At 39.7% G+C, this 27,050-nt stretch overlaps 1 protein-coding gene across 3 annotated transcripts in view; it reads right to left on the minus strand.

Annotated features, from left to right (window-relative positions):
* Window positions 1–27,050, minus strand: part of CDH20 (cadherin 20) — a 119,454-nt gene that overhangs the window by 44,471 nt on the left and 47,933 nt on the right. Inside the window, exon 2 of one of the 3 annotated variants that reach the window (XM_077181868.1) lies at window positions 9,960–10,139. The exons of the other annotated variants lie outside the window; for them this stretch is intronic. The gene's annotated coding sequence lies outside the window, so the exon portion shown is untranslated. The remainder of the gene's footprint in view (window positions 1–9,959; window positions 10,140–27,050) is intronic. 3 annotated transcript variants of the gene reach the window in all.

A 27,050-nucleotide genomic window follows, 5' to 3' on the forward strand; every position in this document is an offset into this window, starting at 1 on the left:
AAAGGAAAAATCTAGAGGCACTAGTTACTTTTCTTGAAAACAGACTGGGCCTAAACATGTATTTTTATTTTTACTTCACTTTATTAAGATCTTCATAAATACAATGAAATTTGACAATGTACCATATGGTGCATAAACATTAACTCCAAATACAATCCATTGTCATAAAATTATATCTACAGACTAGTCAACAATCTCTCCTGGGACATATCAGTGAACTCATTTTGTTCAAGATCTGAAGTCCTTCAAAGCTTTGGAGTGTCTGCAGAGCGAAAAATCCCACAGAATGACAGAGAGAGTCCCATCGTATAAATCCCAGCCCTATGGTTATAGATGCATAAAAAGATCAAAAAGAATAAAAGACACACACAATCACAAAGTAAAAATTTCCAAATAGAATTATGCTGATAAATTGTATCAGGGGAAGATCTGATCCCCAGCTTTTACTCAGTCTGAGGCACTGTAAATGCTACTATAAAGAGCAGTACAGAAGTACAGGACTGTTCCTAAAGCTCCATGCATGTCTAACTAACTCTGCTGAAGTGAACTTCAACAGGAACTAAGTGTAGCATTGCAAATACACTGCAAAATTCAAATAAATTTCAGATAAAACAACCCCTCTTTCAGCAAGGATGTGCAAAGATACACAAAACCTATGAAAATCATACTAATTATGCTTTCATTATTAAGCAAAAACTCCTTTTAATTCTCACATCCTGACTACTTTTGCCATGCTGTCAAAAAGCCTGTACAAATAACTCTAAATTGTGAATTCATGTTCATATAAAGTAGCACATATGGTGATTAAAAAAAAAAACAAAACCCAAAACAAACCGTAAAGTCCTTCCTCTCCTCAAAGTGTGACCTTTCTTTGCAGCCTTTGCTCAGACTTGTCTCAAGGCCCCTGAGGAGTTCAGGCATCTGCCATTCCCCTGCTATGGGATAAAATCTGTTCCTGTTGCACACCTGGAATGTATTTTGAACCTGAGGTGTCCCTGCCTGTGCTGCATGGTGGCTACGGTAGCAGATCATGTTCTTTAGCTACAAACCATTGCATTTTGTGTCTGCTAGTCCCCACAATATGACATATTTCTATGTAGCAGTGAAAAATTATCTTTTTTTTTATCCCACGCCTACTGGATAGTTGATAAGGCTCTCTGATAACCCCAAATGCCAAAGACAGAAAAGGTGTTATCTCCTCTCTGGTGACAGATATGAGAAGCAGCTGTCTGCCTGCACCAAGTAGAGGTAATATTTCTTCCCATGCATGAAGATCAAAACCAATGATTGGCAAGGGCCTTTGTGCTGTTGCTGATGAAGACAATTTCCTAGTTTCATTGTGACTGTGTTCCTTGTTAATTTGGCATTTCATACGGCATTTTGTCATATTAGAAATGGACCCCAACCCATTTCCAAAAGCAGCTGTTGAAGATGAAGAAGTGAACAGGTAATTTCTTTTTGTAACCAGAAATTATTATTTTGCCATCTCTCATAATTATTGTATGCACCCACTGGCATTTAGTGGATAGTGGGATTTTCTGTTGTTTTTTTTTTTTGGTTTGTCTGTTTGTGGTTTTTGATGTTTTGTTTGTTTGTTTTTAATGGTGTCTTTTCGTTGGGAAAAGATAGTCTTTAAATTAACTTAGAAAATAGCTGTAGGTGCTCTAAAGGTGAAAATCTCTCCTCTAATTCCCATTTCTTGACTCTGACATTGCTCAGCAGTACAACACTGGCACCTGCACCTCCCCTGATCTCATTGATTGCCTTGTCTGAGCATGAGGACATACACTACTAACCAACAGGATGAACATTTTCAAGTCATCTCCAAACTACAGTATATGAAACCAAGCCAGCAAAAGAAACAGAAGTCTTACAGCCTCATTTTCTCTCTGAAATACTAGAGTCCACCTTGTTTTTATCACCTAGCTTCAAAGTGTTTCTAGAAACAATAGAATATGAGTGCTTAGCCTTTACAGGACACTTTCAAGCAGCAAGAATAAAGTAAGAAGCAATAAATGTGTGCTGACCTCATTTGTCCCAGTTCTAAGACAGCAAGCAAAAGGTTCATAAAGCCTGAAAAACAACCTCACGTGCTTTGCTTGCCAGCCTCTAGGTTTTGGTCTTCAAACTCAGCTGTTGCAGTTTCCACGAAGAGTGTGTGCAATGTGTTATCTGATAGTCCTCTGTAAATGTGACATGCTCTAACAACACCTACCCCTCACAAAGAAGTATGTATTATCTATTTTACATCTTCTTCATAATCCGCTGTTGGGACATGTTTCCACCTTTCCCAGTGCCTCCCATTTCATAGGATGAGTATCCTAGATGAAGCTCTTCCTCTGTCTGGATTGCTTAATGGCTAAGCAAAACAAGCATTTATTAGAATATAAAAGATCTTTTGTCTTGCTGGCAAACTCTTTGCTTGTCATTTTGTTACAGGTGAATCGTTCAGAGAAGAATCCAAAACCCTGTGTTCCATCTGTTTTAGTATTCAATTTGTAATGGTGATGTAATAGCAGCTTTTGTAAGAGCTGAGGTGCTTTTGGCCAAAATTCCCATCCTTCCATTATCTGCTGTGAGCCATCTGGTTGCTGTCCTTCAGAGGAGAGAATCTTCTGCAGCTGTTTTGAGTCTGATTTCCCAAAGAAATGAGCTGATGCAGTAATATAATTGCACTGATATTCTCTTAGCTTTGTGAAAGGAGAGATCCCAAGGATTACTGTATTTCATAAAATCATAGAATCATTAGTGTTGGAAAAGACCTTTAAGATTGGGTTCAACTGTTTTCCCAGCATTTCTATCTGCTCCCTGGGGATTAGCAGATTTATTTGAGAAGTGAGAACCAGGTTAATGTCCCCATGAGGAAAGTGCGGGCAGTTATACAATCTCTTTGACTAAGGGATCATCTTGCATGCAGCTCTGCCATAGTAACTGAGGTATGCTAGCTGTTATGACAAGGCAGCTGTAAGGAGCTGTAATTATTGTGTATGAAGGAAGAGATATGAGGGAAAGACATTACCATATTAAACCAGGCTTTGTAGTTCTATTCCTTTTCACTTGTTAAAAGTCTTAGAGAAAAAATTTATTCACGTATAGATTCTAGGGGCCTCCCTGCTGCTTTAAAGCATTTTCAGCAGTCAGTAGAGCACATCAATGCAATTTTGAGTATGGACCTGAAGGTAATGTATGGCTTTCACTCACTGCTACTGATGGTCACTAAAACGTCATTTGGTGCCTCTTCAATATTTAGGCACACCTCCTCTTTAGGCAGGGAGACATCGGCAGTGTACAAAGTACTAATGACCCTGAACACAGCTCATTAACACAGAGAAACCCTACAAGCAGCAACTGCAGGGACATCAAGGCCCATTTCTCCCACTGTTGGTAGCCACTTCATGTAACCCCTCAAATAATTTGAAGATCCTTTCTTAGATCTGTATGTGTACTTCAGCAACAAGATTCTTCTTACATACCTTCTAGATATATTCCTTCTTACTTACGGATCTGCCTTTTTTTCAGCAAGTTCTGCATTGCAATCTTTTGAGACTCCAGGATGGGCTTGTCAAACTAGATCTCTGCTCTAGTATTGAGATTTTTGCCTTTGGAAATTGCCAGTAGCTGGTACTTCCAAATAGTTAAACTCCCTCTTCACATGCTTTGAAAGAGATAATTCAGAAATGAAAGAAATTCTGACAAAAGAAATTTGACATCAGAATAGCTGTGACTAATAGCAGCAAAGAGGATTACACCAGGAAGCTGGAAAAATGGTACATCCCAAGTGGAAATGGAGTGGTCTTCTAGTCTGGCACAAGTGAAATCCTAATGAGACAACGTGTAAAAAAAGGAAAAGTGGTATTTTTCTTAGATATTGAACTACAGATTGTTGGGAAAATGTATGAGATGTGAAAGACATGCATGCATACTTTAATAATTTGCCTGAAAGATGGTTATACACGGAAATTTTGCTTCAAGTTAAAGCTGAAAACTCCACACTTGATGTAATTTGTTTCTTCCTCCTTGTTGGAGAAGTCTGATTAATTACATATTTTGTATTTGAAGTTTCAGAGAGGGGAAGAAGTGGAAAATAAAGAACAATGGGAATAAGCACTAGTGCTCAATGCTGAGGTCAATAATGTGATACTGCTTGATACATAATCTTTAGTTAACCATAAAAAATAAGACTGTACTGTTGTGAGATGATGGAAATGGTGAGAACAATTCCTTGCTGACCCTTGTAATCAGTTTATGCACTGAAGCGTGAGTTTTGATTTCTTCCTTTTGACTGAAGAATCTTTTTTTCTCTTTAAAAAAATGTAGCCATATAAATACTACCTTCAGTTTCTCCCTTTTTTTCCCCCAGCCTTTTTCTGAAGCTTTTCAGCTTCTCTTTTAAATCTGGGGGAAGCATGAAGACATAGATTGATCCATTTTTATTTCATCAACTTCATCATAGCTAAAAGCCAGGTACAGTGCCCAGTGAAAATTGATGGGATATTATATATTATATTCTGTCTCCTCTCAAGTCATATAACCTACATTTTTGAAATCTCTTGCAAAATTAATCAGTCCACACTGAATTTTCCCTCAGGTACTTCAGAAACCAGCTAAAGCAATAGACAAAATTAGTGAATAGCTTCATGTGATTACAGAAGATAAGTGAGTTCCTAGAGGACTGGCAGAGAAAAACTATTATACTATATTTAAGGAGAAGGGAGCAGTGGGGAAGAGGAACCATTGAATTAGTGAATTACAGACTCTTCATTATAACTTTATGTGGAAAGTTACTGGAACCAACAAGAAAATTTTCAGCATCCAGAGGATAATAAGGTGCTAGGGAATTGCAAACATGTATACATGTGTGAAGAAAAAGTTGACCACAAAACCAGACTGATTTTCAACTCTCTGGTTAAGATAACTGGCCTAGCCTATGTGAAATGAGAGAAATGCATTACAACTTGACCTTTGTGAAATGTCTCACACAACTCCACAACTCATTGTCAAAGGCAGCATAGGGCAGTAAGACCCAGATGAAATGACAGTGACAGACCGGAAAACAACCTGAAGAACCACTGTCAGCAGCTCAGTGTTAAACTGGGAGTCAGCATTGAGTGGTCTTGCAGGGTTTTGCTTCGTGACCAGAACACTGAATGGTTATGCTAAAAGTTACAAAGTGGGAGAAGGACATCAGGCTGGGAGATTTTGTAAGCACTCGGGAATATGGGGGTATAATTCAAAATCTTGGCAAACTGGAGAAATGTTTGGAAATCAATACCAGAAAATTCAATAAGGACAAGTGAAAAACACAAGCCTTGGAAGAGCAAAATCAAATGCCCAGGTATAGAGAGAGATGAGTAACAGCCTATGAGTCAGCATTGTAGGAAAGGAGATGACCACAAAATGAATAGGAGCCAATACTATTGCAAGGGTTGTTCCAAAGGAGGAAAATGCCACTCTGTGCTGTGTCCACAGGATGCTGGGTAAGCTTCTTGTGTCGTGTCTGTGGAGCATTTTTACTGGCAACCTCAATATAAAAAAGGCAGCACCTCACAGCTGAAAATGAGACATGGACAGACTCCCAAACTGCTGCCAGGAAAGCAGCAAGAAACTTTAGCAGCGGTCTGGAAAAGCAGGACTGGTGAAAAGGTTAAAATTTGTATTTTCTGAGTCTGGAAAAACAAGATTTGGATGAGGGCATAAAACCAGATTAAAAAAAAAAGTATAATGCATACTAACAGGTATAGCAAGAAGAGTGATGATATACATTTTAGTTGAGGGTGAAATAAGCCTATTTTGAAGCAAGAGGAATTTAGGTTACAAGCACACTAAACCTCTAAGAACAAGATGGGTGGAAATTGGAACAGGTGACTAATAGAAATTGTGAAATCTCATTTTTTTGTTTAGCTTTTAAGAAAAGGCTTGAGAGTAATCTTGGAAGTTGTTCAGGTCATCTTTGATTTTGCATCAGAAACAAAAGACAGAAGAAATTTGGAAAAGTCGTACATTTTTACAATTCTGAAATGCAAATAAAAATCACATCTTATAATGTAAAATAAAACGTCTGAAGGCTCATTATATCTAGTCTACTCTATAATTTCTTTGGATCCTTCCACCTCTTTGTCTCCTCCTCTTTTAGGCTGAATCAACATGTTCCAATTGTGTTTACTGCGTGAGTACTCAAATAAACCAGTTGGTTGTACTGTGTGGTAGAAAGAAACCTTATCAGGCATGGATAATACTGTTAGGCTTATGTGAACATACCAAATGAATCCTGGTATGATCAGTGTTTCTTATGATAATTAGGAAAAAAAATGAAGAAAAGAGCCCTCATACTTTTCTTGATCATCACAAGAAATGGTTCTTTCCAGGGAAGAGATGATCAGAAGGTGTTTGTTCAGGATTGCCATACTGTGGGGCTAATGGGGAATAAAGCATTTACTCCAGCTGTACTTTGTTTGCTCTGGAAGGTTCCCACTTCTGTAACAGCAGTAATTTCATGACAGGTAAATCAGATCCAGAGCTTTGTATGCTTAAATGGTGTTTCTTTTAAAAGAGACTATCCTGTCAAGCAGGAGGTTGTACCCTCGATCCCAATATAAGGACTTTTGTGTTGCAAAAACTCCCTAACCACACTGGAGAGCTTCCTTACTTCATAAAATGACCATCAAAAGATGTTCTATTGATTCAGAAGGAGCCTCTGATTCTCCATGTGCTAATTGATACTTTATTAAAGTCTAAGTTAGCATACAAAAGTGCTAACTAGGCCAAACTCCCTGCAGCTTTGTAAAAGACTATTATTCCCCATTGCCTTTTAAATCCCTATAAGAGAAGATAAGGACTATCTACTCATTTTTTCTCATTGATTCCCACCTCTGAGAATAGGTTCACATCCATATATCCAAGCAAAAATAATTAAGTGACCCCTCCTATTAAGTACAAGGTATTTTCAATAAAACAAAGTTTGAATGCCAGTGACTTCATCCTATCTTGCTGTACAGCATCACGGGACACAGCAAGAAATGCTTCTTTGCATTAGGCAGTTAACACAGAAAAGAGACCCTAGGTATCTCTGCCTTGTAAAAATTGATTGACACTTTCTGTAAGAGTAAAAGTGTTCTTTTTCATCTCTTTTCAACTCACTTTTTTGTTTATATAAATCCACCTAAAGCTGGCATTGATTGTTTTACTTTTGGCCTATGTCTAACAGTGATGCTCTTTACATTACTGCATTTGATCTTGGACTTGCTATGTTTCAATGTGAAGGGTTTCAATACGCATAAGAACCAAATTTCCCTCCCCAACCAATTTTTTCCCAAAAAAGCTTCTGTGCAAGTCTCTAGATTTCTACAGATTTTGCTCAGGATAAATCTTACTTGCTTGGCTCATCTGTACCTCCCAGGGTACTTCAGTAAGAATATTCAGGTGAGCAGAGCCATGAAGATATGACCTACTGTTCTGCAGATGCGTTTGAAAGACATAAAAGAATTACAACACCTACCCATATACTTTGTAGGTACACCTGTAGGTTTGGCATTGAAATGGGAGAATTAAATGCCTATATTGTACCATTAGCCTATTAATTGTCTCATTATCAATAATGAATAACGGCAGGCACAAAATATGTATCAAGAAACTAAAATTTTTATTCAGATACTATTTATACTACTGTGACATTCCTGGGGATGGATGTGCAATATAAATTCATAGTATTACCTGTCAAAAATCTATCACCTCTTTTCCAGCCCCTAGAATATCTTTCCTTCAAGAAATATTTTTCTTGCCAATCACATGATAATAAGCAAAATGTAGCCTAAATGAAATTTTCTACTTTTTAGTGCCAAAATGATCTCCAATCCCATAATATAAGGGGATTGGGTTTCTAAATATTTCACTCAAGTAAAATTAAATAGCACAATATAATGTTATATAATATACTATAAAGGGATATAACATAATTTAATACAATATGATGCATATGGAAAGCACAGTGTCCATTTTACCTAGGAGATGAGGTGTGCTTATGAAAATGCATCACTTGATAATACCAGGAAGAGCAAACCAAAGATGCATGCAGCTCACGTCCCAGCTCTAAGGCAGGGAGTTATGAGACACCTTTAAATCCACAGTTTGTGATGCACTGAAGAAATGATCAGATTTGATTAAGTCAGTTGCTGATAATTTCTAGTTAAATATTGAAGGTAGAGTAATAAACCAGTGACTGTGATTGACTTGGGAAGCCTCAGCAAACATCTGCATTTTTAGAGGATTTAAATAGAGAAGTGGTATCTTGCAAAGCTGATATAGGGAGATTGCAGTCTGCTGGAGTGACACAGACATGTGGAGGACTGGGTTGTTCCAGTTCTGGACACAGGCAGTCTCAAGCACCACCAGCAAATTACTTGAGCTGTGGTTTGTCCACTGCACCCACTCTGCCTGCCTGCACTTCCCACCTGCTCCAGCTGGCAGAGACCATGCCAGGGATGCCAGCTTTGAGAAGCACCTACAAATGGCAGTGGGCCCCCGGTGGGTGCCTGGCTTGCATCCTCTCCACCATTCTGAAATGGAGATGAAAGACCCCGCAGTGCCTGTCCTGGACAGAAGCTCTGCAGAGTTTGTACAGCAAAAATCAGGCAGAGGAAAGTGTCTGCCCCATGAACTGCAGAATCTCTTCCTGCTCTGCTTTCAGGGACCCCCTGATAGAGAGCCAGTCCACTGTGTGAGGAGTGTAGCTGGCTGGGGAGCTGGAGGGGATGGCTCCAGTGGAGCAGCAGGATAATCATTGCCTCTCATGCAGTGTCAGAGGCAGGAGTAGGAAAGTGAGGATTTCCCCATGCATGGGGACCACACTGCTTTGCTTGCAGAGAATTTTCACAGGCAGCCTGTCTTTGCAGCCTTTAAAAAAAATGCAGGAGTTTATTCTTTAATGATAATCCCCACACAACATCAACTTCAGAGAGTGGACTCTGTAGCAGTAGTTCCTGGTCATTTTGCTATGAAAAAAAACTGAATAAACTAGTAAAATGTGAACAATGTTACTTGGAAAAAATATGTCAAGGACAATAAAACTTTTGATTTCTGGTTTAATATTCATTCAGTATTTCAAGAAAAAAACAGTGTCTGTCCAACGTTATTAATTAGCATGAGCTTCATTCACTATAACTCTTCTTTCTCTTCAAAGAAACACATACATTGTTATATATCCCCTATTTTGTTTTCCCACAAGGCCCATTTCAAAACAGCTTGAGTTGTTTCTGATGCAATACTATATCAATCTGATTATATTGTACATAATAAGATATGCCCTCAGATAGAGCATTGCATGGATTTTTATTTAGAAGGACGCCTTTGATGTTATGTGAACTAGGAAATTTTAAAATTCTACTGAAATAAAAATGAAATTCTGTGTCACTGTAATCAATCTTAATCCACCACAGAAGTCCGGGCTCTGCATAAGTGCCAGTCTAATCTACTTCCAAATATAAGCTTCCATCTAGACACTCAAGACATGCAGATTAGCTGTTTGAACAGGAATTTTCTGAATGCACAAATAGAAATGTATGTGCCTAATGCCTTTTCACAAAACATCTTTTCAATTAGAAGAATTTTGCAACCAGTTTAAGAATAATTTGTCCATGTCACTGTCACTTTCCAGTAATGCCTAGGTCTAAACTTCCAGTCTCCTTGAACAGACTACAGGGAGCAAATAATGGAATTATTCTGAGCCTCTTATATGGATACCAGTGAATGCAAAAAACAGCTACCAAATAATTCTGAAGCACTGCCTCAGACAGCTTGTCCACATATTAGAGAACATAACATATGAATTGTTTCTTACCAACACAAAAATACAATGCTTTTAAAATCTTTCCTGGTTTTGAGCAATCCACTGCATACAATAGGAAGCAATAGAGAAATTGTACTTTCTGCCGCTGAGAAAAATAAATAGTAATATTACAACGTACCTTTCACTATGTTTGCATTTCTCTGTTCTTTCATTTGCTGCTGCAGCTCAGTTTACACACTGCATTTCTCTTGTGCTCTTCTGGGCAATGTGTACAACAGGTTGCCTCAGCAGCTCGGCCCTCTTTTCAACATAACCCACTCCAAAGAACAAGTCTGGTTTGTACTACAGCATGCAGCAACTTTCAGGAAAAAGAAAAGACATCATCACAAACCAGTCAGACACTCTTTGTCTGATGATCTAGCCTCTTTCTCAACTGATGCACCAGTGTGTGAATGGAACCAGTAATCTAGGAGGTGAGGTATACAGGCACCATTCACTCGAAAGGATGCTGGGAGAATATAAGCTACATGAGAGGACAGTGGAAACAATAGCAAACTCATGTTGAGGTGGCTGGGAATGAATAATGCATGTGTTGGGGAAACAGTTGCCCCATTCTGGTGTAGAGGGCGTGGAACGAGTGGGTGTGCGAGGTACTTCCCTGATCATGTTAGCATTTCTAATTAAAATCATAATCTGCTCAGACCCAGAAGACACTGTATGATGAGAAAACCATGCACAAATTTCCAAGGGGGGACAAATTCTTATTACGTGGACCCACAGAAGAAGTAGCTCAGATGCAAATGCAGTATTTTATGTAGGCAAGCAAGCACTCACAACTGAAACCAAAGGACCAAGAGGCAGGTGACGAGTTTTGATCTGGTATTGTTTAGATACACCATATAAATGAATGCTTCATCTTAGAAGAACTACCCTTTCAAATTGTTAATTAAGTAATAATGCCTGAGAAATGTGTTGTTACCAACAGTTAGGAGCAACTTTATTATGCTTTCCTCAGGCTATTAATGCTCAGACACAATGGCCACTAATTGCAGTAAGAACTAATTTCCCAGCAATTACACATGCACTTTCTAAGTATCTGGTGGCACAGTTCTTGCTTTTAAACTTTGTTTTTTCAACTTACCTAACTAGAGCATTGGTCAGTCATAAAAATTCTCTAATCGTCCTGCACAGAAATTACCATTAGCAAAAAGAAGGCTGACGTTCGCTACCTTCGTACATTATTAATTTTTTGTTGCAGACAACAACAGCAAAGGTTATAATCCCTATAAACAATGCATCAGCTCTAAGTTCAGCAAAGCTTGCAAAAGCATTTTCAATCAGTGCAGCGAGCTTTGGATAGGTCTCGACAGTTTCTTTAAAAACAAGCAGGGGGTCTGCTGTTTTCTGAATTTACATTATAGCTTTTCTTCTGCAATATGTTATTAATGCAATAAGAAACCATTTTTGGGATGCCAATGACCAAACTTTGACATTTCTTCCTGTCAGCTGTTTTCAGTGTAGACAAATTAGGTGGCCATAAGAATTATTATTATTATTATTATTGAGCATTGTTAAAGGCATAAATTGAGAAAATTAATCCAGAGACATGGGAAAAAAAATCTACCTGGAATTTAAAGCGATTTTCTCCACACTTTTTCCCTTGGCTCAGGAGCAGAGTATAAGGAAAAAGCCTTAAAGAATAGCTGCCATTGTCATTACATTTTAAAAGCATTCACATGACAATTTAAAAAGAACTGCCATTTCAGCTATTTCTTAAATAACCTCTTTCTTCCTCTATAATCATGGAATATATTTCTTTCACCTTTTGACTAGCACTTTGGTTTTTTTTTAATAAACTTACACACTCATTTTGCAGGAAATTATATTTTAAAATGCTTCTCAGAGGTGTTTTATCATAACACTTTCATTTGGGTTGAATTAATGTTGAATCCTGATTTTCAGAAATTGAGGGAGAGGAAGAGAGGAAGAGAAAGAGAAAAGAAAAAAAGCTGAGCTTCCACCCCAGTTCCAAAACACACTTATCTTCAATTCACATTTCTAAATCAATCTCAGCATGACCTTTATCTGTAATAACAGAATTATTCTGATACTTCTGAAACACAGACAGCAGCAATGTAGTTATCTGCTGGACTAGCCAGTCAAGAGTTTTTTCCCCCACTCTCTTCACCAGTGCACAGTTTGTTTTCAAGCCTTCAATGCCACAGTGTCAGTCCTCGCTTCACAGTTTTTATTCCTTTTTCTTTTTCTTAGGTCCTTGTCTCTCTCTTTTCCCCATTAAGATGCGGATGGGCTGGTACCTCAGCCAATATGTCTATACATGCCTGAATAGACTTGCAGAAAAGCAGGGTCTCCTTTTGTCTGGGCCTGTGAGGCTGTATGTCATTCCGCACCGACAGGCAAGGGCTCCTCTCTCTGTGGGAGATTTCCAATAATTGCCAGAACAAATTAAACTGGAGCTTATCTGTTCCTCTCTCTTTTCAGCTTGAAAATGGAGGAACAAGACCAATTTTAGCTGGTGACAATGTGGCATAGAAATAGATTGGATACAGCTTATGTGAAGTCATGCTGTAGATAGCAGGGGCAGGACACTGCTTGGAGGAGTGAGGTGATGTTGTGCTACATGGACTCAGTGGGTGCTTCTGATCTGACAAACGGGAAATGAGTTGGGAGGTTAAGAGCAGACTATCTAGTTACCATTGCCACAAGTGAAGAACTATTTCTGATAATAAATTTAGATGAGGCACTCAGGGACATGGTTTGGCAGTGGACTTGGCCTGTAGGTTAATGGTTGGACTTGATGATCTTAGAGGTCTTTTCCAACATAACCATTCTATGTTTCTATACTGGAGTGGACTGGGCAGCCCAGAAACACAGTACAGACTGCAGATATGTAGGCATGTTTTGAAAAATAAAAATGAAGTGTTCAGTACATTCTGGATATTTCCCCACACAAACACAGCTCCTTCCCTGCCTTTGTCCCCCACCACTTACATCTTGTGTCTAAATCTACATGAACACATCACAAAGTACAGCCTTAACCTATGACAGATCAATGGGGAGAGTTCTGCCTTGTCTCCACAGTGGGTATTTGGAAGTCTTGGGCTGAAAAGACCGTATTAAGAGATAGTGTAGTTATCAGACACAAATTTTCTATAGAAAAGAGCTGTCATCTTCCTTTGCAGATGAAATAAAATGAGCTCGAAGTGCTTTCTCCAGGCAAAGCCAGACTGGAAACCACACAAAGGAATGAATTCTTTGACACTGTCTGACAGATAGAAATCTGAACTATCAGATTTGAAAGGGACCCTTAATTCTTGGGGCTGCTGAATGCCAATGAGAAGTATTCGGATCTTCTCTTGACCAACATGATTACTGCTATCAAATGAGAATATGTCAAACACCTTTCAACACACTATTGTCAGCCAAGCTCTAAAAAACCATCATTTACTTTAAACTATCTTCTCAACTACCTCTCTGTCTTGGTCAGAATCCTCCAGCCACAAGGTCAGGGAGAAATTAATAGAGAAAAAAACTCCAGCAGTTCTTAGTACTGTCAGCTCTTTTTTTCTCAAGCTCTTGTGTTCCTGACCCATGTTGGAAAATCAAGCACGAAGTGTGACAGAGTAATTAACGAAGACCAGAGGAGGTAACTTCAGGTTGCTAGAACTGGATGGAACATCTTTTACTGAGGTCACCCCTGTGTCCTATCACAGGAGACCAGAAAGAAGAGATCACCACCTCCCTCTCCACTTCCCTGTCAGGAGGAAGGTGTAGACAGCAATGAGGTCACACCCTTGTCTCCCATTCCCTAAGCTGAACAAACCCATTATCCTCAGCCACCCCTCCTAAGTCAGGCCCTTTACTCCTTTCACCATCTTAGTTGCCCTCCTTTGAACATATGCTAATACTTTAATATTCTTATATTGTGGAGACCAAAACTGCACACTGTACCAGAGGTGAAGTCATGCCTACATTGAGTTGTAGAATATTTTCTAAGTACTTAGGACAAATGGTTGCCTAACATAATAAAGTACTAGGGTCTTGCTTTTGTCTTTTATACAGAAGAGTTCATTTTAGCATGACACACAAAAAGCAAAACTCTAGTAAAAGAAGTGAAAACACTGGAAAAAAAACAGACAGATTGAAAAAAAAAGTAAAATGCAAAGTCATATTTTCCATTTATAATATCAATCCCAAAAGTACCCCTTTGACCTTAATAACTTCAGTAACTTGTGAAACTTAAATAAGCAATTTTGTTTCTTAAACAGCCTGTAACTAAAATAATTAACTAAGGACATGGCATAATTTTATATAATTTTTAAGTGTCTCTGGAGGAAGTTGTGCAAAATTCAAAATAGGTTCATTCTCTATTAGGTATGCAAGAAAAAAAATTAGCAAAATGTAAGTTTTACAGTGTGATCTTTTGTTCTAAAATCTGTGAACAGTCAGCAAAACTGGAACAACAAGTCCATTCTGAACTGATTTTTTTATAGTCATAAGCCCAAGAATTCAACTTTTTCAGAAGAACGGACTTCAGAGAGTCTTCAGTATTTGGTGCTCCATGCATTCTTGTTACCAGTTATTCTTTTTGGTCAGGTCACATATGGGTGAGTCACCATCCCATGGGCAAATGCTCACATTCAAAAAGGGTATTTTACAGTGAAGACAGAACTCAGGTTTCGCTGTTTTGGACTTGAAACCACTGCTAAGTCAATAATATACTGCTGCCAAGAAAATATGATCAATTTCAATCATTATTTATTGCCTAGAAACATTTATTACTTAGGAGGAGTCATTAAAGTGTATTCTATGCCTATAATGTGGGGTAGATTGTCATCAGCCTTAATTAGAGCCATGCTGGAGAAAACTGAATATGGAATAAAACCGTCCTTTCTTTTTATAAACAGACAAACGAAAAAATGAAAATAAACTTTTGAAGATAAACCTAGAAGACTAATTGCATCACAGGATGAAGTTATGGATGACCTCTAAAGTGGTTGCCAGTGCAAAGTTAAGAAGAGACAGCACTCATGGGAGGAATTAGTACCCACCTGCCTGCCCACTGGTGACCCCTCTTCAGAGCCTTGGGAAGTGAGGGCTGACTTTGCTGGTTGTGGCACTGAATCTGCCTATTCTGATACTTTAAACAGGAACAAAACTTTCCCAAACCAATCACAGCAGGATTGGTATCTATTGGACCTTTTTTGGCTCATTGTGGGTGTCGCTAAAGTCTTAAAAAACCTTTCTGCAACCACAGCGAGTGAAAAGCAGCCACAAGCAGTTTTGTGTGGGTGGGCTCATGGCTGCCTTGCTGTCCCTGTCCTTGGAGGTAGGCAGTCCTACCTGAGGGCTCCATGGCTGGGGCGTTTCCTCCATTGTAGTAGTCCTGGGACAAGAGGCAGAGTGCCCCTGCAACAAGGCAGCGCCTCCAACCATGCCAGAGGGGACCAGTGGGAGAGGAACCAGTGCATGACTCACCCCTTTTCTACCTTCCCTTGCTACTGGTGGCTCAGATAATTTCTTACAGTCTTTCCCTCCAAAAACTGGAGACAATGGCTCAAGTAAAGGAGCATCCATTTGGATTAAAGCAGGGGATCCAGACTGTACAGCAAGCAACAGCCTTTAGTGCAATAGTGGGTGGTCCTGAAGGGTCAGAGCTCTCCTGCTTTCATGACTGAGCTGCATGTCTCAGTCAGAAGCTCCATGCAACTACTTAGTTTATCAGCAGTTTGGGCTGGTAATTACAGTTGAATATCAGGCCAAAGAGGCTTGGCCTTCCCTTGATAGGACAAGCTAATCCTCTGTCCTATCTACTGACTGCCTGTTCTGCTGTTTGATGTACTGGGGCAGAAATGATACCAGGCTGATCTCCACAGCCTTTGTGCTGCTGGCCTCGTGCTCAGAGCCAGAGCACTCTGAGGGCCATTGCAGCTGCTCAAGTTTTTTCTTCATACACTCTTATAAATTTTTTTCCTGGTTCAGCAAACCTCCAGTGCCCAAACAGAAACAGGCCCCTTCCTTGTTTCAACCTGCAGTAGCTTTTAAGCCCTCATGTCACTCTGCATTATGATTCCCCATGTTTTTAAAAGCTGTGGAAGGGCTGAAAAAAGTAGTGAATGGGAGATTCCTGAGGAACATACACTTGCCACAGATACTTCTTGCTAATTCTGCAGATGGTGTTCTTTCTTCTGAACAGGACATTAAAATGAGTTCTTGCTTATATGAGGCTAATAAAAGATGCACTAGTCCATTCAACAAGGGCAGTAATGAAGTCTTCTGTCTCCTTTCCAAATTCCAAATCAGTTTAATGACATGTGCAAGGCACTGTGCAAAGCCCCATCAATGGATGCTGGATTTCTGCTAATACCTTCTGTCTAAGTAAATTCCCTTTGTTGTTTCATCTGTGTGTGGCAGTCATCTTCAGTGCTTACCCTGGACTCTTTGAGGGTGTACATCCTCTTTCACTGCTGCTCTGCTTTATTTCAAATGTGGTCTGGGGAAAAATGAAATGATTCTTGCTCACTTAAAATCTTGATGAAAGATTTTATAATTGTACATTAATTATTCATCACTGGTAGTATAACACATACTGATGTTTTCCTCAAATTATAGCGTACCCCCCTGAGCCATAAACATGTTAAAGAGCTGTAGCTCCTTAAACAAATTTGGCACAGAACTCAAATGAATTTCACCAAAGAGGTAGGATCAAAATCAGGTTTTGTGAATAGAGAATCACTTCATCACCTAGGGAAAAGTTTGGGGAAGGAAACAACAAAGAGCTCAGAAATATGCGTTGTTGATAGCTTATAGTGTGCCATGAAGCCTTTGCATCAGACAGAACACAATTCAGAGCCACTAAAGTTCATCACCATATGCACAGCAAAGACATCAAGATCTCTGCTGAGCACAGGGCTGCTTAACACCAGCCTCACAATTACCCTATAGGCTGTCCAGCCTGATTAACTACGGACATCAACAAAAATGATGGCTGGAAATTCCTGCAGCTAAATATATCTTTGCTCTGTAAAGCTGGTTTGGGTCTAAATACAAAGTTGTCTGCACAACTGTGTGTAACAATCAACTACCAGCAGCAACCCTTAATGGCTCTGTTCAATGTAAACTGTGCACTTAGGAGTGATTGTGGTGTAATTATAGAAAAATACATTAACAAGTAAAGCTTTAAAGCAACAAAAACACCCAAAATCAAATAGTAAGTTGGAAATGATGTTATGAATCTCAGGTTAAGTCAATACAAACTGCAGTCATTTTGCATAGGGATAGCAATAAAAAAGCACTGGTAGTAGGTTGTTATGAACATATTGGTGAATGTTCTGCTGTTTTGTTGCTTTTTCTAAGTCCTACCAACAGATGCAATTAAAAGAAAACAGGACTAAGTTCTAAAAAGGAATCTTCTACATTGGTAATCACAACAGGGTTAATGGCTGCCAGCTCTCTATTTCCAATAGGAGGCAGCTAGGAACTTTCTACTCAATCCAGGGGTATTAATTTTCCTTTCCTCTCAAGCCTGACAGAGTACAGGGTCTCAGTGAAACAATGGACTACAGGCAGTGAGCACTGAGGTGAGAAAGGGTGTTGGATATTGTCCCATGGCTAGATGGAAATGTCAGTACAAGTGAAAGCATGTGTATCTACATATACATGGATATACCTTTTAGTTACCCTACTATCATTCTATCCAAGAGGATTCAGCAACTTCCCAAATTTGTGGCAGAAAAGGCAGAGCAAGAAGCTGCTGCTGGCCAGCCTGGGAAGTCTTACCTATGGTGCCTTGCATGAACCCAGGACTTTGCTGGCCTTTCCACTTATGGTGACTGGAAAGCACAATGACTGCTGCAAGCGGGGGAGGAGAGTGAAGGCAGTTCAAAACCATTCTATGCTTTTTGGCTGTGGCACTGCACTGACATGAAAAAAGTCTGAGGAGCCCATACTCAATTATTTAGATTTGTCTCATCTGTCCAGACTCAAGAATTATGCAGGGTCACAGAACTGTTATCTCGTGTCTCTTATGTCAAGAGATGACAGGATTTTTGTTACACAGGAAAATTGTAGATACGCACATCTTACATGATCTGATACTACACAGCCTGTCTGCACTCTCCAGCAGTACATGAAATATGCAGCCCATGTCAGCTGCTCCAAAGGCACGTCCCTAGCACTTCTTGTGAGCTGCAGTCTCATCAGGAAATAAGATGCTATAAATCATTAAATCAGCACCAATCAGCCACCTATTGCTGTGCAGAAGAAAGGCTCACTCAACAAACATTCCTAGTAAGAAATAACCACTAACAATGAGCACTGCACTAATTTCTACATTATCTAACACAGGCTATGGTACCAAAAAAACACCTGTGTCCACTGCTACTGAAACATTAGAATAATGAACAAGCATTAGAATAACATTCAAAAAGCTGTTTGTAATTCTATGTTTGGATCAATAATTGTGCACTCATTTAAGGGCCCTCCGAATTGGCAGCTCCCACTGACATGAAGCATCCAGAGAGACATTCAGTGACCATGTTTCATGTGAAATGCTAGAGATTGTACAGTGGTACACAACTTTGTTGTGAAAAACCCAGCACCTTATAGCACTTTAAAGTTTATGTGATTGGAAAACACAATTTCACCATAATATAACATGTGTTTGCAGGAGTAATTTTCAGCTGAAATGAGCACTTTCCTCCAGGTTTCTCATAATGAGTGAAGTCTGTAATTTTTTTCTTTTCTGTACTGTTGGCTTTTGGACAGGTCAAGGACCAGCAAAGGTAAAAGAATTTCAGGTTTCTCAGATTGTCTTGCAAACACTAGACACAACCTACTTTGGTCTGAACAAGCACAAAGTTGCTGCTCTGAAAAGCTAGCCATATGGAAAATTTCTCTTTGGCCAAGGAAAGAAGGAAGCTCTGCTCATCTTCCACTTCTAGGCCCTCTTCTGCTCTATCCACCATCTCACTAAGGCAGACTCTTTATCTCCCTTGAATTCTCAGTCTGAGCAAGATGAGGGGTTTATGCAGCTTTTTTGCACCTTTCTCTGAACGCTCAAAACTTTTTGCCTCTTCAGTGCAGACACAAACGTTCCTTCCCTTTGCCTTTTTTGAGTATCAGAGTTCACTTGACTTGCAAGACAATGGGGGCAGTGACCTATTTCTGTGAGGCTGGCATGAAAATTTTGCTAGCACTCATTTTGCTCATAAGCAACCTCCCTAGGCTCTGCAGATGTTTAAATGGCTCAGGGATGCCCAGGACTCACTCAGGCAGCAGAAGAGCTGCCTCTGATACAGAGCATCTGTATAGCCTGCCACGATTTGAAGCCTCAAAATTCAGCTGCATATCACATTGCTGGGAGTAATACCACTTGTATTGTCTACCTAGAGAATAAAGGATTTTTAGCTGGATTTCCCAAAGAAATGGGTGTATAGTAGTTTCTTTCTGCCTGTCAGTCCTCATCTAATGAAACTGGAATCCATTTAGCCAATTTCAACCCCATTTGACGGAAAAGATGTTATAGTGTATAGGGAAGAGGATTATCTGCGATATACCCAAAGGACTTATTTTTTCACAGAAAATTTTGTATATGCATGCATTTGGGTTGAGAGCAAGCTCTTCAAGTATATCTGCTTCTTTAATATGCCACATATACGCTGCTTGCATGGTTGTCTAATGGATGTCATCTTTTTAATGTGTATTTACAGACAGTTTAAAATATGCACTGGGATCTTAATTTGGAATGAGAATGATAGTATGCAATTAAAATCTGAAATGAAATACAGCAAGAACATTGTAGGTTATATGCAATTATTACCAGTAAAAAGATGACATGCCTGAGATATGGTCTGTCTATCATTTTGTGAGTGAAAGTTCCTCAAGGAAGGAGCTGCTATTTGTTATAAGGTTGTACACTGTCAGTAAGAGCGGTCACCTTGATCCTCTCTACTAACATAATAAAGCTAAGTTGAATTGAGTTGAGTCAAGGGAAGATAAAACCAGGCAGTATCACAGATGACCATGAGTGACATGAGAGTACTTTCCCAAGTTTTAGAAAATGATGCCAGCACTGCATCTTTAGCAATCTCTGTGTGGTAAAAGTTAGTGACCTTTTAATGGTGACAGTTATATGAAGTAGTTTGAATAATTACCCCTGAAAAGATCCTTTTATATATCTTTACAGACATCCTGCAATGAGATGCTCTTTTGTGGCATTTTCATTTCCATTCTAAACCATATTAACGATTCACAGAGTTGGAGAATCAGAAGGGGAGAAAAAAAGCCCAAAACAATTTCCTGCTTTCAGTGCTATTACTTAGAGGCTCTGTCTCAGAAGCAGCCAAGCACTCTCTGCAGCCATGATGGCTGAGAGCTCCTCACCAAGCAGGAAATTCAGGGCACTCTTCCCTCACAGTACTTTCTCCATTATGACTGCTACCAGGCAGATAATGGGGAAAGAGCCTTGCTAACAGCTGCAAAGAGCAGTAAACAAAGCTGCAAACAAAACTGCTTAGGGAAATTATCATTTGGTGTTGCTGGCTTTAAAACCTGCATCTGTAAGTTTGCAAATAATTGCTTGTACTTAATTCAGTATAGAGCATACTGCAACAGAAATAATGCAGGAGGAAGGAGGTGATGAAAATTGGAGAGAAGGAGACTGTGCAACAAGCAAGAGAAGAGACCTTAAAGTTATAAAGCAGTTTAAAACATGAGAGGGTATATTTTTTTTGTTGTTTTTGCTGTTACAACTGTCTTCTTTTTTCTAAGAGATGTTCAAGGAAATATATACAGACTAAGAAATATCCTGGCCATATAGGAGAGGAATAGAAGCTTAGTTTTATCTCTGCTCTTTTGCAAGAAATCACTGAGGTGATGGACTCAGTTGTATTAATTTCATCAAACCCTTCTGCATTATTATTAGCCTGCAGGAAAGTTAAACCTACATAGATCTAAACCTCCTTCACTCAAAAGACAGATCCCAAATCACTTCACCTTTTCTGTTTTTCATTTTCTGCAAGGTAGACAGAGTAAAAAATGTTTAGCAAGGGGAAACAGGCTCCACAATATCCACACAGACCTGTACATGACATGAAATGGACTTTAGAAGCACTTTGTGCCATGTTCTTTTAGCTTGTCGGTGAAGTTTAAAACAAAGGTGATGACGACTGATAACAAATATTCATCTTCTCAGGGAAAAGTGCCCTCACATCATTATGAAGCAGATGCTGAAACTTAGGTTTGTGAGATTCAGAGGTGGCATCCTCAGAAGACTTAGTGAGTCTCAATAAACTTTATTTTTCTCTGAGGTTTGTTCATGGTTGCAAACCATCAGTCAATTCTCTAAGATCCGTTGCAGGTGGAGACAGTTCCACTGTTTTGAGAATCCTAATGTAAAGGGGTGTAGGGCATAAAAAATACAAACCTAAGGGGCATTCAGGTAATCAGCGTTTTCCCAAGAGTTTAAATATTCTGTTAAAAAACACCCTGAGTGATAACAGTACTTCAACTTCAACTTTTCTTATATTTAAATGGGTTAATTCTTGTGAGAAACAAAGAAGTGGGGTAGAAGGAGGGAAGGCAGATTTTTATTCCAAGGTCTAAGCAGCTGTTGCAGAGAACATGAGAAGCACAGAGCCTGAGACCTCATAAGAAAACAAGCATCCTTAGGTCCTTTTTTGACATTTTTTTCCCTCAGTGAATATTTTCACAAATTCACTTGATCTGCTACCTTCTGTCTTTAATTAAGATGCTGGCAGGTATGGTTTGCTTGAATTCATGCCAGAGGATTTATTCTAATCTCCTCCTTTTATGATATGTTCATCTGGAGGAGCAGAAAAAAAATGATTCACCAGTGAAGGAGACATACATACTCCTTTAATTGTGTTGGAAATCCCTGTGGACCTTGGCGGAAGAGAAACATTTAGAAGACATGACACCTCTAAAATAATCAGGTTTTGCTGTGTGCTGTGGGGTCTGACCCCCTGACTTGCAGTGAGCAGGGGTGAAGTCACTGAGTGGTCCCACCTATGGAAGTTTGTGTTGCTGCAATAGCTGGAGCTGAGGGAGATCCCTTTGGAAGGTCTGAGGCAAGAGAGAAGAACATGTCTCTAAGTCATATATTCATATGTCCACATTCATCAGAAAGTCAGAAATGGGAAAAAAAAGCATCAGTCTAGACTGTTTCTAACGCAGTTACTCAACCAGGGCCAAATTTGCCATTGATGCATATTAAGAAAGTGTTTATGAATAGCTCACAGAATAAGGAATCAGCATGAATACATGTATTGCAAACTGGCCACAAGCAGGGAAAAAATGCTGCTTGAACAATATCCAGCAAATATGCTATTCAGCCGATCTGTAAGGTTTTTGTTTAAAAAAAATCAACAAAACCTCCCCCTCTCTTCCCACTATTCAGATTGCTCTCCAGAAATGGTACAATATGTTCCTGCCATTGTAAGCATCCAGCAGCCCAACCCACGCTGACAGTACAGCTCTGGCACAGCACATCCTCCACTGAAGGGCTCCCAGTGTCCATGAACTTGCTTTCAATGCTCTCTGTACCTGCTATTGACAGAAAGGGCTCAGAGGAGATGCCCCCTCTCCCTCAGCCACCTTTTTTTCCTTCATACCCTCCTCCACAGTGGCCCTTTGATGAGATCACATAGTAGTACTGATTTTTATTTTCAGATTTTGACTGCTGCAGCATTTTTCTGTCCCTCTCTCCTTGGCTCCAGCTCTGTGGGGCATTTGTTAGCAGCCTGGTTTACCTTTACTAGCTAAATGGAAGGCAATGATGGTGCACCCAGCTGGCAACAGGCAGAAAGAGCCAGACACAGCCCAGCAGCACCAATACTGTGCTTGAAGCCCCCAGACTTCAGTCTCAGGACTGAAATACCTGCCTTTATCAGAAGCTGTGAAAGTTTGTCTTTAATTAAGTCCAACAAAGATACACTGGGGCTCAGTAGGCTTGTGCTTTTGCTGCTAAGGTAAGAAGATAGGGCATCACTCCATTCTGTTTGCTAAAATGAGGAATCAGCATGAACTGTGTAATTAAGGGCTGAAAAGAGAAAAAAATGAAATTGAATTAAACCTGACAGCATAATGCAAAGAATCAATAGCTTTATTTGCTGCTTAATGATGATGATACTGTTCTCATTTCATTATGTGTGAGTCACAACCAGCTTTTTGTTGGCTTAATTGTATTCTTTAGCAAGTAAACTGAGGCATAAAATTTACAGCAGCAACACCTGTTAAAAAAAGCTTAAGAATGTCATCAGCTGGTCTGGAACAGTAAAATGAATTTGCTTACCAGCACACTGAGTATTAAGACATGACATTCTTTTTATTTTCCTTTTTCTCTTTCTCTTTCGTTTCCTTTTTCTTTTTCTTTTCCTTTTTCTTTTTCTTTTTCTTTTTCTTTTTCTTTTTCTTTTTCTTTTTCTTTTTCTTTTTCTTTTTCTTTTTCTTTTTCTTTTTCTTTTCCTTTTTCTTTTTCTTTTTCTTTTTCTTTTTCTTTTTCTTTTCCTTTTCCTTTTTCTTTTTCTTTTTCTTTTTCTTTTTCTTTTTCTTTTTCTTTTTCTTTTTCTCTTTCTTTTTCTCTTTCTTTTTCTTTTTCTTTCATTTTTTAGCAATAGCATAATAAAGGCTTCTTTTGTCTAACAGGACAGAAAACCCAAACATCCTCTGGCAGTGCATCTTGTGATCTGAGCCCTACAATGACCTGTTTCAGTTTTCACATGTTTGGGATTACAGAGTAAATCCTAGATCACTCTGTCTCTGTGAAGTGACTCCAGCTTTTGGCAATGGTTGAACAACACTGTATTTTTTGCCTTTCCTTTTCATGGCCTCTCTACCAAAAATATCATGCAAAGAAGCAGAAAGAGGAACAGAAGTGGGTGAGAAAAGAACTCAAAGGAGACAGCTGAGGAAGGAATGACTGTCACAAGACTGAAGGCATTGTAGGTGTTTTTTAAGCAAAATGGCAATGGGAAACACTCATTCATTTTATTTTGAGGTCTTACAGAGTGCTTCAGCCTGACAGAGGTTTAGTTATGGCAAATCTGGGAAGGAACATAGCTGTAAATGAGTTCCAGTAGACTGCTGATGCACGGAGGCACTGGCAAAATGGGAAACAGATACAGGGTAGGCAGTGACCAGTTTCTTTGTCTTTATTTCTCCTCTTCCCATCTGTTTTGCTCATGGTTCTTCTTTCTCCTTTGTCTGTGTCTCTTTAGGTCTGGGTCTTTTTAGCAGCCTCCCTTTTCCCCCCAGCATGCTGGTGAGGTCCCTAGGGGCTGTTTCTCTTACAACAACAACGGGGTGCAAATTCAGTGCTGCAGAGGCCTCTGGGTACTTGGGCTGCCCTGTGGCTCCTCCAGGACCCAGCTGAATGCCCAGAGGAGGGTGACGGTGCAGGCCCAGCCACATCCATCCTGGACTGAGCTGCTACAATGGGCAGGTGCCAGGGGCCATTCTGGCACACATCCCACAGCAAGGACAGGGGTGCCAAGTGCGACTGCTGCTCCTCAGATTTGGCTGGAAGTGGCAGGTCTTTCTGATTGAAATACATTAGTTTACTTTTGCCAGAGAAGCTCTCTTTTTCCTCGCTTTTGTGCACTCTGCAGTGCCTGTGCCACCACTGGACATTCCTGTTCCAGGGCAGAAGGGGATTCATAAGGATTGCTGCCATTTTCCAGTTGCCTTTGCTTTACAGGTCTGCCCTTAGCTCTGGTCTCAGTTACCAGGGATTGCGTATTTTAATATTACTCTGAACTGCAGAAGTGAGGAGCTTTAAACAGCTCAACAGTCACATCACAGCCTAATATCGTTTTCCTCTAATCAGAAGATCCTTGCTGTGGAGAGGTGTAGAGGTGGCCCTGACAATGGGGTGTCTGCACAGAGCAGACAGATTTTCACAGCTTTTGTAGAACCTGCAGATTTCCTTGGGGACCTAATGAATTAAACATTAAACCAATGTATGTTGCAGTAGATACAATCCCATGATTAAATTCAGAAAAAAAATTAAAAAGACATCTACACATGAAGACCTGCAAGACCTCTATGTCCCACAGCATAACTGGGACTATTAAAATGCGGTGCTCTCCTAGGAAGTTCTGCTACAGCAAAAATCACATTGTGCATGTCTGTAATTATTATTTCATGTGTGATTTTCTGCATAACATACATTCGGCTTGAGACTAAAGGGGATATTTGTTTCCTGACTGCAGACTTTGCAAACCATATGTACACCTGGACTGGTGAAGTCTTTTACACAGCTACCACGCATGAATAGCTAATTGGCAAAACTGCACTGCTGCTGCTGGACCTCGTACAGTTCTGTTGGCCTCACTGCAATTAGTCAGGTTGCAACTAATTAGCTCTCTGTAAACACTTCTGAGGGTGATGCTTATGATAGAATAGAAACCTCAGCTCCTCCTGTCTGCCTATCTGCATCGAGTCTGCAGGACAAAATAAAGGGAGAAGCAACAGGAGAAACTCAGAGTTTTGTTAGACCCCCTGAGCAAGAAGATGCTCTTTTTATGTGGTAATTTTTCACAGTAAAGTTGCATATAAATGGATCGAAATCCCCCCACTCCCCTGTCTTTAGGCTGTTGAATGCCTTATTAGATGCTTTTCTCCTAGAGACAAGGAATCCCTGACAGAGGACTATCAGCCTATTGGAATGATAATTCAGGATCTTCCCTCCAAGTTCATGAGCCTTTTTCTTATACACAAGGCCAGGAAGGATTTTAAGGGAGATGCAAACGAAAATATGCTGCCCAGTTCTTTCCATGATAGCTTTTGGGAATAAAAAAGGAAAGTGCTTTGTGAGCCGTTGGTGTCCACTCCCTTCCATTGCCATGCATACATTGTCTTCACATTGCTCATGGCTAGTATTTGCTACTTTTCTTCTGAAAGTAGCAAATGAAAGCAAAAAATGGGAGTAAGGGCATCATCCACTTCTAAGAAGGCTGTGACAGCTAAAGCTTGTCAACAGCCTGGGTAACTGGGGACCAGAGAGCTGGAGACTACAGACCTCTGTGCTGTGTACCAGGAGTTGATATTTCAGTGCTGGCACTTGCCAATCTTTTTCCACCTAGAGGGGAATCTGACTCTTAAACAGCCAGGAGACTGAAGGTCTCTGACTTCTGAAGGTCTCTCTAGCCCTTCAAATCAAGATATTTTAAATGGAGGCCCAATGTCTGATTAAATAATATACCAGGACTGGTTTTGCAGGGATTTCTGTTTTGTGAACTGTTTAAATTGCTTTAAATACAATGGAACTTAAAGGTTACCTTTATTTTGTTTTTGTTTTTTTTTTTTTTCTCTGAAACCTTAAATAAATGAAGAAAGAATTGCAGAATTAGAAAGAATTTTACATTCAAAACAAGAGGCTTGACTAATTTTGAATAAATAATAACATTTTCCTGTGCTTAAAGATCCATTAAGTAAAATCAAATTGCAAGGTTCTGATTGTGATGAGATAGCTGTGGTATGTTAACAGCCTTTGTCTGGATGTGAGTGGGAGTATGGAGAGTAAAAATGCTTTCATAGAAAATAAAGCAAACAGCGCTGTTGTGTTTGCAAGGATGTTAGGAGTCTGCAGATGAGGGAGGTAAACAATTGCTTTTATTATTAGTAACAGATCAATGCCATTAGATTAGCAGAAAGTGGGAATAAAGCAAAAAGCAAAATATTTCTTCCTAGTGACACCCCTTCAGCTCCATTGCTGAGCACCGTCCCTAGCTATGAATTGGAAGCAGTAACATACCCTACCAAGTATGGGCTCAAATTTTGAGACCCAATAAAAAATTTCCCAAGATTTATAAACTAAACAGAAAGTAGCCATGTGCATACACTGAGGATGTTACATGTAAGGATGGAAGAGCAGATGAATGAGTCAGGGCTCAGAAAGTGCTCCTCTTTGTCTCTCCAGTTTTCCTCTGGGACGAATAAACTAATCCAAACCAAGAGAGGCTTGCTTATGTCTTTTCTTGGCTAGGAGATAGCTCCAGCTGCTTCACCCATACCCATGGTGGGAGGCAGGAGGTGGGAAGTAGGAGCTCCTGAAATTTCTTTCAGGCTGGAGCCAGAAAATGATCAGATCTCAGGAAAAAGCAAAGGTGTGGAGGCAAAGATGTGCATCTGGGACTTTTGAAGGGGTTCTGGGAGCTAATTACCAGGCTAGCTAGGCTAATTAGTACTGAGTGTCATTGCACGTGTGGCTTATCTTTGGGCTTGTCTC

Source organism: Agelaius phoeniceus, chromosome 1, assembly GCF_051311805.1.
Source record: "Agelaius phoeniceus isolate bAgePho1 chromosome 1, bAgePho1.hap1, whole genome shotgun sequence".
NCBI lineage: Eukaryota > Metazoa > Chordata > Aves > Passeriformes > Icteridae > Agelaius > Agelaius phoeniceus.